Source organism: Lathyrus oleraceus, chromosome 3 (genome assembly GCF_024323335.1).
Source record: "Lathyrus oleraceus cultivar Zhongwan6 chromosome 3, CAAS_Psat_ZW6_1.0, whole genome shotgun sequence".
Lineage (NCBI taxonomy): Eukaryota > Viridiplantae > Streptophyta > Magnoliopsida > Fabales > Fabaceae > Lathyrus > Lathyrus oleraceus.
This window is the reverse complement of record NC_066581.1, coordinates 294248684-294259390: the sequence shown is the minus strand read 5'-3', so window position 1 is coordinate 294259390 and position 10707 is coordinate 294248684.

The following is a 10707-nucleotide window of genomic DNA, read 5'->3' as shown; positions in this document are numbered from 1 at the left end:
AGTGAGTCAACAAAATTCATGGAAATGCACATTCATGGTGTGACACCAAATGTAACACCTAACTTCAAAAAATCAAAGCTCTCAATCCACATATGATAAATGCACAAACTTTATATGGAAACAAAGATGAATGAGTCTAGTTTTACCACAAAAAATTTCATAACCAAAGGATGCATCATCATTATTTCACAATTGTTTTGGCAACATGTATCATTTTTGGTCACATAACACAAACCCTAGAGCCAATTAATATCCACTGATCAGAAAAAATATTAAAAATCATGGTAAAATACTAGACATCCAACAGGTCACAATGCAAAAAATCCCATAATTTTTGTAGTTGAAATGAGTAAAAAATGAATTGTTGAAGATGAGTAACAAATTGGAATAACATGAATCAAATAATATGAATGGCAAGTCAAACTATGTTGACCGAGTGGCATTTCAGTAATTACCACGCATACTAATCCAAACGCACCGTTTTGAAATGGACACGGGAAATGTTATGATTGGTCACTCAGGAACAGTGTTAGGGCATGCAGAAAATTTAAAAACAACAGCCAATCGCATGCATTGTTCTGGGCAGGGTTTAAGGTTACTAGGGTTTATGAACAGATGCAACAGTAATCATCCCTAAATCGTGTTTTTTCCAGAAAATCCCAGAAGTCAAAATCAAATACATGGAAACGTTCATTAGGGCATGGACAACATGAATCTACCACTAATTTTCAGTAAATCCACACACATACTTGGAATCAAACAGAGGAGCATTCATCATCAAACATGTGCTTATGAACAAAAAGTTTCAGAAATGAATAAATGGCATACCAATAGGTTCATTCAAGCATGGTGAAGGTAAATCCATCATTATTTTTCAGTATAACACAGCATGGAGAGAGGTTCGAACAAAAATGCAAATGATCATCAATCTTATTTTTCAGATTTCTAACAATCTACTCAACCAAATCACACGAGACAAACTTCATTGCAATCAGCATGCTAGGCTCTATGTTAAACATGGCATGGTTTGATAAATGGAGTAAATCGAAAATTTACCAAATTGAAGAGCAGTTGCAGATTCAGTGATGTTTTAGCTCCACAAGTCTGAAACAGTTACTCCACAAGCTTCAAGAAGCTGAATGAATGAAGGTTTCGAGCTCAAAGATGCTGGGTATGGTCCATGCCTAGAAATGCCATGTGTGAAGCTTGCAATGGAACAATGAATTTCTTCTGCTTACAGTCGAGTAGTAAGGTCCAAAACAGCCTCCAAATAGTTGATGGATGATGGAACAATGAAAGGAACTCGTGGTGTTTTGAAGTTTTGCTTAGAAATTCAATTTTGGTCAAAATGCCAATTGAGAGAATGGAGGTTTTCTGTGTGTTTTCCGTTGTGGCTAGGGTTTGGAATGGACAGAAAATTGCTTATATGCATCTGTTTAAGCTTGCCTAATAACATGCTAATCCAAGTTTAACTTAATGAACCATTTGCAAAAAATGCTAAGTTTGGTCATATGGAAAGTGGAGGTGTAGTGCTGCCACGAAATGGGCCTCAAACAGGCTGCCAATGACCTATAATTCATCTGTTTTAAGTTGCCAATGGAGTGCTGAACTTGCTTTGCTCTTATGAATCCATATTGCTAAATTTGCCAATTTTGCACCTATGCACAAAATGGTGATATGATGAAAGCATGAGCATGATTTTAAGCTTGGAACATGTTGCAAATACCATATGAAACAAATCTCAATTGGCCAAATGGTGTGAAAATCAATAATTCAAAAAGTCAATGGTTGGTCAAACTTGATTTTTAAATGAAATAGGTCAAAAAATGCCATTTTGACTGGCAAGGTTTAGGTACATGATGTTTACATTTTTGGAAAGAGGAGGAAAAATGTGGTTTGTAGGAAAAAACCCCACCAAATTTGGCCTTATGGTTTGAGAGATATGGCCCTTTGAAGTTCACAAATTTTTGAAATTGAATTGATCATATCTTGACAACCACACATGGGATTTGAGAGTTCTTGGACTTTTTGAAAATGGGAGAACAAGATCTTCAACTTTCATGTTGGGCAAAAATTCATTTGAAGCTTGTATCATGATGCAAGTTGAGGATCAAGAAGTTTCCATTTTTGGCAGTTAAAATTATAGGTCCACTTTCTATTTTGGGAAATTTTCTGATTGGCTTCAAATTCTTCAATGATGTTGATTGCCATGACACATGAGGTCTATTAGGACATGAATAAGCTCTCTCAAACCATTTCCATCCATCAAATCCACAAAATCAACCACAGTTGACCAACTTTGACTTTCTAGGGTTTCTGACTGTCTATGCATTGACTGATGACTTCTGAACATCCAACCCTTGACTTAAACACTTCAAATGGACCTCCAAGATATGTGAACTTGTTGGGAAAACCCTAGGGCCTTGGCTCCTTGAGAAACACCCTTGCTTGATTGGTTGACTGATCTCCTGATCAGTTTGACCTAATTCTTGACTTGCTTGCACTTGAGGCAACTGGGGGCAATGCAATGCTATGCAATGGATCATGATATGCTATGACCTAATATGAGATGGTATGTATAATGATAGGTGCAAATTTGAGGTGCTACAGGCACATCATCTGATCAGAGACGATTCAGTTTTCTAAGACACCTGTCTTAAAACTATTCCACTAATCGAGATTGATTGACAGTTATTTAATGGACAAACTATTCAGTATCCATAAAGAATATTTTTTTAAGTAAATAAGATATGATTGGATACATTCGAACTTATGAATCCTTCTCCCTTCAGAAGTCTCACACGTTCAGCATAACTGACAAATCTCATAGTCTTATTTTATCATTCTGAGAGATAAACATTCTAAGAAAAACATCCTTTTCATTCTGGACACAAGTCCATTTTTAAATTTTTCAGAATGAAAACAAATCTATCTTCAACAAGGGATTTTGTAAAGATATCAACCCATTGATGGTCTGTATCAATAAATTTTAGATTTAAAATACCCTTCTGGATAAAGTCATGAATAAAGTGATGTTTTATCTCTATATGTTTTTTCTCGAATGCAAAATAGGACTCTTAGACAAACAAATAGCAGAAGTATTATCACAGAATATAGGAATGTTACTCTCATATATCTAGAAATCTTCTAGCTGATTTTTCATCCAAAGCACCTGATGTTATATCTAGAGGTTGTTATATATTCAACTTCAGTAGTTGAAAGTGCTATTGTTTATTCCTTTTTGTTGGACCATGAGATCAAATTATCTCCCAGAAACTGACAACTTGTAGAAGTGTTTTTCCTCTCAAGTTTGTCTCCAGCATAATCAGCATCATAATAACCAAATAGCTTGTAGCCTTTGGATTTTCTATAGCACAACCCAAGGTTAATCATACCTTTCAGATACCTGAAGATCCTCTTAACAATTGTTAAGTGGGACTCTCTAGCATCTAATTAGAAACGAGCACCCAAACAAACACTAAACAAAATGTCAGGCCTAGAAGAGGTCAATTATAAGATAAATCCAATCATACCATGCTCTGGTAGCTTGTTTCAGACCATACAAATATTTCTTTAGTTTGAAAACAAAATATAGATTTTTGGTATCTTCAAAATCAGGGGGTTGGTATACATAAACCTTTTCAGTAATGTAATCATTCAAAAATTCACTTTTAACATCCATCTGATATAAGATGATGTTGTGATTAACTACAAATGAAATTAAGAGACAAATAGACTCTAACCTGGAAACCGATGTAAAGGTTTCTGTATAATCAACCTTTCTTGCTGACTATAACCTTGTGTAACTAGTCGAGCCTTATTTATAACTACCTCTCTTCGTTTGTTTAACTCATTCCTGAAGGCCCACTTGGTTCCAATAACATGAGTCCCTTTGGCTCTTGGCACCAGATCCCATACATCATTTCTGGAGAATTGATTGAGTTTCTCTTGCATAGCCATAATCCATTATGTGTCCAAAAGTGCTTCATCAATTGATGTAGGCTATATTAGAGACACCAAACCCATAAGGCTTTCTCTAGAGGGCTTGAAAGAGGATATGGTTCTAACAGGTTCAGATTTGTCACCCATAACCAATTCTTAAGAATGTGAAGATCTTTGCCTGTGCCTTCTCAGAGGAGTCTGAGCTTCAACAACTTCAGGTTGAGGAGCTTCATAGTCTTTGGCTTCAGCTTCTCTGGTTTCTGAATTCTTTCCTTCAGAACCTGAGTAAGTGATCTCCAGATCTATAAATTTCTTAACTAGTTTTGACTTATAAAATTCAAGCTTATCATTGAATCTGACATGGATTGATTCTTTAACAATCTACGTCTCAGTGTTATAGACTCTATAGCCTTTTGAGCATTCAGAGTATCCTAACATGATGCACTTTTGTGCGTTATAATCAAACTTTCTCAAATTCTCTTTAGTGTTCAGCATAAAACAGGAACATCCAAAGGGATGAAAATAAGAAATGTTGGGCTTTAAGTTCTTCCATAATTCATAGGGAGTCTTACCTAGAATAGGTAATATAAATATCTTGTTTTGAATATAACAAGTTGTGTTGACTGCCTTTGTCCAAAAGTGCTTGGCCATATTAGTCTCGTTGATCGTGGTTCTAGATATCTCTTGTAGAGTCTGTAACACCTCAAAATTTGCCCTCCTTTCTTGGGACTAGCTTAGCATATTGTATTTCATTTTGTAGGGCATTAGTCATTGCATCTTTGCATATCATGTGGAAACAATGAGCAAGTCATCCTCCTAGGTCTTTCTCAGAAGATGGAGAGGTTAAGAGATGCAAGCCTAAGGGTTTCATGAATTGATCACCAGTCATCTGAGGGTTTGTGCTTAAATTAGGGTTTCTTGGTTCCTCAAGGAGGTGGAGTATTATCTTGGTTGAAATGGTACATCATCATCATCATGATTCATTATTTCTGATCAGTTTCCTTGGGATTAGGGTTTTGACCTCTAGTCAACCCTATTCAGTAGAATTATGCCAATCAGGGTTTGTCAAGGAGATGAGGTCTTTAATAAGATGGAGATCATCATGTGGTTTTGTTGAGCTTGTATAAGCTAGGGTTTCATGGTGGAGCCATTTCATCAAGAGATTGAGGTTCAACATCCTCTGTGCATGACCAAGTCATCTATCAACTGCAAAAGTCAACTGTTGGATTTGGAGGTGGGAAGTGATTAGAAATACTTCATTCATGTTCAAACAAGTCTCATTTGACATTTCAAACATCAACATTGAAGAAAATAAAGTCAGGACAAACTTTCCAAAAATAGAAAGTGACCTATAATTTGAAATTGCCAAAAATGGAAAGGTTTTCAACTCAAGATTACATCATCAAGAAATCTTCAAATGAAATTTTGTTTAACATGAAAGTTGTAGATCTTTCTATCCCATTTCCAAAAAGTCCAAGATCATCAATTTCTCATGTGTGGTTAAGGAGATATGATCAAAACTTGGCCAAGTGAACATTGAACTTCAAATGGGCATAACTTCTCAACCAAAACTCCAATTCAAGTGGTTCTTTTTGCTAAATTCTCCTTTTAACCTCTAGTTTCCAAAACATACATTGCATTACACCAATTGTCATCACATAATCATTTGCATTTCACTTGATTTTTGGAGGGAAAATATGAAATTTAAAATTTGGGCATTGTTTGAACATTCTACCATTGCATTTGGCTCCAAAACATCATTTGAAGTGAATTTGAAGGGAAATTCGTGCACTATTCACCATGCATTTTCATGCATAGGGTGAAAACTCATTTTTGCACTTACACTCCCTAATTCATCCATTTCATTAGCATGTGGCTTAAGATTAATTAAACATGATTAAGAGGAGCTATATATACCATAACCCTAACTGTTTTTGAGAACATCCATCACAATTTTCAGATCTAGAAAATTCATCAAACTTTTTCTCTCAAATTTTCTTTGAAATTCTTCAAACAACTTGCATTTCTCTTGCTTGATTCATCATCCTGAAGCATTATCAAGGAGATTTGCACGTGGAACTGGTTGAAACAGAGCTGAATTGAAGCACATTCAAAGCATGAAGCATTAATGGTGAATCCAAAATTTGTTGAAATCATGCATAATTAATCCTCAATTTCTCTTCCAATCAACTGTACAAGCATCATAGAGAAGCATTGGAGCATTGCAAGGCTTGAATCCATTGAATTCCAAAGCTGCTCATCAAGAGGTCACAATTTCGATCTCTCTAATTCTTAAAATGCTTATGCTATATTTGTAGATCTAAGAACACTGATGATGTTGAGCTTTGAATCATTGAAATCCATGCAAAATTGAGTGAGATATGGTTATTTGAAGTTTTGATGTTGAATCTTCTTCACTTCGATCCGTGCATGTTTTAGTGTTTCTTGTTGATTTGATTATGGATTCGTGTTGTGTGATGGAAGATCTACACATTGATATGCGCCAAGCTAATTTCTGGACACTTTTAATTTTTCTGGAAATTGGTTGATGAAGATCTTCATATGTTCTTCATACCTGCATATTACCTGCGAATTTTGCTATGACCTTCATACGTTTTCCTGCGAATTTTGCTGCGTGTTCATCATGTTTCCTGCGGATTCCATTTGCATTGCATGGCGTGCGTGTTAGGGTTTCAACGTCCAAACATTGTCGTTTTGGACTTGGCGCGTTTTCTCATTCAAATTGCGCCTGGCTTCGATCCTTGGCTGAAGCGTTTCTCACAATGCCATTTCATTTTTCTCATATTTTCACATGTTAATGTCCACTTCATTTTTTATTTTTCTATCAACTTCATAAACTCATAAAAAATTGAAAAATCAACCAAATGTGCTCCAATTTTTTGCATTATGTCACATTTTCTGTCTAGTATTTTATCATCATAAGTTTGAAAATTGTGCTTGGCTGGAAAATAATTTGTGCTAGGGTTTGTGAACATGTATCATATCTTGACCTTGCCTTGCTTCTTCATTTGTGGAATACTCATTTTTAATCCAATGCTTTTGAAATTTTACATGTTGAGACTAGACTCATGGCTTGAAATTATGGTGTTGATTTGGCATTTTTATCTTTCACCATTTCTGTTATATGAATGTGCTAAGTTAGGTGTGACAATTTGTGTCACACCTTGTGATGTCCAACTTGATTGATGTATTTGCCTTACCAAATGAATTCCAATTGTCCTGATTTTTTGTATGATGCTTGATATGAATGTTGTGATTGCTCATGATTTTTGTTGGAATTTTTGAGATTATTTCTGATTTAATTGAGATTTTTCATTCTGGATGGTCACATTTGAGCTTGTACATTGCCTTGAACTTCATTCATTCATGAAATGCTTGTTCTTTATCCAATGAATGTGAAATTTTGCACACTATTTCTAGACATGTTGAATGGTGTTTTGGCTTTGGTTTGAGGTTTTTACCATGATTCATTTCTGTTTTGTGCCTATGCTAAGTTGGTGTGACAATTGGGGTCACACATGTGCTTGTTTGTGCTTGCCTTGACTTATGCAATGTGATTACCATGCCTAATGTTGTCCAAAGCTCCTAATTTTGTGTGTGATGGTCATGTTGTATGTTCTGTTTACTCATGAATTTTTCCAAGATCATTTGAATCATTTTTGATTTAATGTGCATTAGTTCATTCTGGTGTCACAATGTGGTCACAATTTGCATACCTTGCCATGTTTGGTTCATGAAATGGATTTGGTAATTGATATTGAGATTAGACCTTTTGGATTGTTTCAAGATTTGTTTGAAGTTGATTCATGTTAAATTTCATGTTTTGTTTTGGATTTTTTCTCCATCTTTGACCCTAGGCCTTGACCTAGTGGTTGGTTGCTTACCTTTGAGTTTTGTTTTCAGGTTGAACATTCAAGTTCCATAGTTGGTGATGCTCTATCACTTGAGCATTTGATGTTTAATTTTGGCTACTAACCTTGTGTGTTTTGTAGGGTTGTTAACTCATTTGAGTTTGACTTGTTGGCTTATGCCTTTGCTCATTGGGTTTGACTGTTGATATTGATGTTGTTTGTTTGTCTGTACAGTTGAACTGATTTGTTTGATGTTTCCACAGGTACATAAGTTGCTTAAGTTCACTTTGAACTTTGCTTTGCTTGGTTGCTTAACCACTGAGGTATAACTCTTTGACTTCATGTAGTCTGGAAGACCTGTCCTGTTATGTGGGCAGGCACCTGTCTGAAGCCCTCCTTAAGAGGCAATGCTTGTGAATGTTTATTTTTGTGCCAAGCAGGAAAAGTCCTCTTATGAGGCAATTGGCAGATAAAAGAGATGTGTAGTCCATCTTCTGCTATTCAGTGTGTCATCCACTTTGCTCACGCCTTGTGTTGATGCATTGTGGATATTAACCCAAGATCTTTGTTGTGTCAGTCATATGTGGAGAAGAGTTCCAACTTTCTGAACTCCCACTTTCATTTGTCTGAAGCTCTCCCAGGCCAGGGATAAGAGTTGTGAGGTCTTACCCTCACTTCCTATTTCATCTGCTTCACCCTAACTCTCAATGTTAGGGTTAAGAGCTAACTACACCCGATTCCAGTTGGCTTGTATTTCACAGCCTAACCCTGTATGAGCCCAATTGTGTGCATATAGTGTGTGTGCTTGCCTTTTGTGCTTGTATGTGTTTGCTTCTGCTGTTTAGGATAGCTTGCTGCCTGTGCAAGTTAGATAGAAACCTCAACCTAGGACCATTGTGGATTGCATGATAACTATTAGGCTCGAGTCAGTCTCCCTTTTAGTTTGTCATTTCCCAGTCTCTGGTTAGGAGAAATTTTCTCCCCTGTTAAAGGGAACTATGTTGCCCTGATCCTCATACCAGATGAGGTACGTAGGCAGGAGATCGTGCGAGATCTCTCCGGGCACCCTTTTTCTTTTTTGTGTGTGTTTGCTTGACAGTTATTAGGCTCGAGTTCCAGACTCCCTATTAACTTGTTTGTTTGTTAACCGTCCTGGGTGTGTTAGGAGATGGATGTAAGACCAGCGATTGGCATTCCGTATCCTATTGGTGTTTGTTTGTGTGGAGTCTGACGTAAGTCCAGCGATTGGCAGTTGGTTTCCTAGGTGTGTTTGTTGGTTCGGAGTCTGATGTAAGTCCAGCGATTGGCATTCGGTTTCCATGTTTGCTTGTCTGTGTGGAGTCTGACATAAGTCCAGCGATTGGCAGTCGGTTTCCTGTTTGTGTTTTGTTTGGCGTGCGTGAGCCGAACTACGGTAGCTCTGATTCTCATTCTAGATGAGATACGTAGGCATAGGATGCGATATCCTAGCGAGCCCGTTCCCCCTCTTTCCATCTGTGTTTTATTCCAGTGTGTGTGTGCATTCTTTTGAGCAGTGTTTAGCAACCTTTCTTCTATTCTTTTGAGCGTGGATCCCGTCGAGTACGACGGATGCGTAGGGGTGTTAATACCTTCCCTTCGCATAACCGACTCCCGATCCCATCTCTCTTTGGTCGCGAGACCATGTCTTTTCCAGGTTTACTTCGAGCGTTTCCTTTCCCTCTTTTGGGATAAATAACGCACGGTGGCGGCTCTGTTGTTTCGTTTTCCCGCCGGTTTTTCGCGTAATGCGACAGAGTCCTATTCTTCCTCTTTAAAACTCTATTTTGTTGTGGAGTTTTAGGGCAAGAGAAGTCATGGTAAATGTCGTTAGCAACAAAGAGTTTTTCAAAATCTTTGTTTTCAAATTCACCACCATGATCACTTCTGACTTTTACAATTCTGAGATATTTCTCATTTTGCACTTGGGAGCAGAAAGTAGAAAATACAGAGTGTGACTCATCCTTGTGTTTAAGAAATTTCACCCATGTGCATCTGATGTAGTCATCAACAATGACTAGTCCATACTTTTTTACCATTGACAGATGCAGTTTTCACTGGACCAAACAAGTCAATGTGTAGAAGCTCCAACGGTCTGGAGGTCGAGACAACATTTTTAGCCTTGAAAGAAGTTTTAAAATTTTTTCCTTTCTAATATGCTTCACAAAGAGCATCTAAATAAAACTTCATATTTGGCAGGCCTCTGACAAGATTAAGCTTGTTAAGCTGAGAAATTCTCCTCAAGCTAACATGACCTAATCGTCTATGCCATGTCCATTGCTCTTCATTCACAGATATAAGACATTTTACATTTTGATTTTTCAAATAAGAAAGTATTATCTTGTAAATGTTATTCTTCCTCTTTCCATTGAAAATAACTGAACCATCCTTTTGACTGACAGTTTTATAGGACTTTTGATTGAAAATAATGTCATAACCATTGTCACTTAATTGACTTATGGACAATAGATTATGCATTAATACTTCAACTAGAATAACATTAGTAATGGAAAAGAGTGTATTGTTACCTACTGTTCTGGAGCCAATGATCTTCCCCTTCTGATCACCTTCGAAAATGACGACGCCTTCAGGCTTAAGTGTCGGGCTTTGGAACATATGCCTTCTTCCCGTCATGTACTGCAAGCATCCATAGCCCAGGTACCATGAGTGGTGTCTCAGCTCCACTTCTAAGGATATATGCAACATAATCTATCTTGTGCTTAGGTACCCATATCTTTCTGGGTCCTTTTGGATTTAGTCTTTCCAGAGTTCTTAACAAAGTTGGGTTTCTGAGCAGGATATTTATACATGAATGCATGATTAGAATGGGCATGAGGTTTTGTTTTATACCTAGGTTTAGAAATAATTCTACCTT